General features: G+C 26.6%; 1 long non-coding RNA gene across 1 annotated transcript; it reads left to right on the forward strand.

Annotated features, from left to right (window-relative positions):
• Positions 1-1,601: 1,601 nt before the first annotated feature.
• LOC113385206 lies at positions 1,602-1,910 on the forward strand. Its single transcript, XR_003367981.1, has 3 exons — positions 1,602-1,621; positions 1,677-1,803; positions 1,873-1,910. It is a non-coding gene; the product is annotated as an uncharacterized LOC113385206 (long non-coding RNA).
• Positions 1,911-2,218: the final 308 nt, after the last annotated feature.

Genomic DNA, 2,218 nt, shown 5'->3' on the forward strand with positions numbered 1-2,218 from the left:
TTATCATCGGCTGATAAATATAGTTCACAAATTGAAATAAAAATATTGATGCAACATTTTTTATCATCGACTGATAAATATTGTCCACAAATTGAAATGAAATTATTGATGCAACATTTTTTATCATCGGGTACAAAATATTGTCATCAAATTGAAAAATAAATATTTATGCAATATTTTTTATCATAAGCTAATAAATATTGTCCTCAAAATAAAAAATGAATATTGATGCAACATTTTTTATAATTGACTATTAAATATTGTTTGCATGTTAATTAATAATAAATATTGTTTCCTCAAATTCCTCAATCATAATTATTGTTATTATATTTAAAATGAAAAACAAAAATCTTATCTGGGATCGAACCCGAGACTACGACGTTAAGAGTCGGCAACGCTAGCGCTTAGCTATCGACTCAACAGAACGAAAACAACATACGCGAGATATATATGGCTGTAAATATTTAACCATGTAATTATTCACCCTTACAAATTAAAAGGTAAAAGATACGTAAAAAGTTTATTCGGACGAAAGATGCGGAATAAAATTACGAATAAAATGATATATAATTCAATATGTGTGTTCGTATAATTATTTTCAGATTTTTCAATTTTTCTTGAATTTTAGCACTGCAACTCGCCCATAGGCCAAACCGTTTGAAATACTAAGTTGTGATATGTGGAAGAAAAACTAAGAATTTTGAGACGATTCTAATGATGTATAATACTTTATACGGTTTCTTTATGAAAACCTCAAATGTTGAGAATAGTATAAAAATTCAGTTTTCCTCTCATTATAAAAAAGTTATAAATGTTACAGGGTAATTTATTTTAAATACTGTCCGATATATATAAAACTAATTGAAAACTTTAATTTTATTTACTCATACAATTATAAAATAAAAAAATAATAATAAATGGACTGGGATTTGAACCCCAAAATCAAAATCAAAAGGCTGCGACGCTAGCCATTACACCACCAAGATATACAATCTTGTTGTAGTAACTCACTATCCTGAACCGCAGGTATAAGGTTCTAGATCTTTCTATGCCTTCTATGCATGACGTATGCCTACAAGAAGCGACGCGCGTCACACGGCGCCTTTAATGCAAAATTGTTAATTATAGTATGTTTTAAGATACTAGTTTTGCTGGAAATAATCGAATAATATTTTCAGTTATGTGTAATGTGTAATAGTGTTATAGTGTACATTGTTTTCTAATGTGTGTAATGTGCATTGGTGCGAAATATATACCACAAACAAGTTTGGTTAAGTAAGCATTGTCTCTGAAAAATATACAATATTTCATTTCTTTGTTGTTACTTTGGATTAAAATACAAAGGTTTGAAAGTTCAACTTAATTTTACGTCATCTGATTTGATTTGGGATGGATAGATTAAGTAATAAGTTATGTATATCTAACATAACCTTAGTTTTAATAGACGAATTCTTTTTACTATTGGTGAGTATAATACTTAATTATGCGTTTATGCATTGTAACTAATAGCTATTTATTTTTAGAATAATTACTGCTAACTACATTATTATTAGTATCTCTAATAAATAATCGGAAACTAGCTATTCGAAATGTCAAAATTTGCAAGTTTTCAATAAAAATGGTAAGAAATGCAAGATAATTTTATTTTTCTCACTAAGGATTTTTATATTGATCAGGAGTTTAAACACATTGAGAAATCAGTTGTACATATTACGTGAAATATAATAAAATATAACATAATAAAATATAACATAACCTAATCTTTTTGAGTGAAGACATACTGCACTTTCATATTTATAAAAGGTAAGACAATACTTGTTATAATATAATTATATGTCTCTGCATTTAAAACATATTCTTATTTATTTTCAGGTAATATTGTTGTAAGCGCAGAAAATAGAGAAACTGGTTTGCTTAGTAGTAAAATGTTATCGAAAAGTTTTTCATCAAAAGTTTGTAACTAAATAAGTTATAGAAAGGAAAGATATAAATTTTGACAGAATAGTCATAATGTTTGATTATAATAAATGCAATGTGGAATGTCAATAAATCTGTACATTTGCATAGCAAGATTTTAGACTATGATATGAAGTCATTATTTTTTAAGGTAAAAGTAGAGTCGAGTGCATTTTACAATCTCATTTTAACGCTTTCATAAATTATTCATATTGATAATATATAATGATATATTATAAATTTATTAACAAGGAATACGAGG

Source organism: Ctenocephalides felis, unplaced genomic scaffold (genome assembly GCF_003426905.1).
Source record: "Ctenocephalides felis isolate EL2017-DRISC unplaced genomic scaffold, ASM342690v1 CF-g0.4_SCAFFOLD_03571, whole genome shotgun sequence".
Taxonomy (NCBI): Eukaryota; Metazoa; Arthropoda; class Insecta; order Siphonaptera; family Pulicidae; genus Ctenocephalides; species Ctenocephalides felis.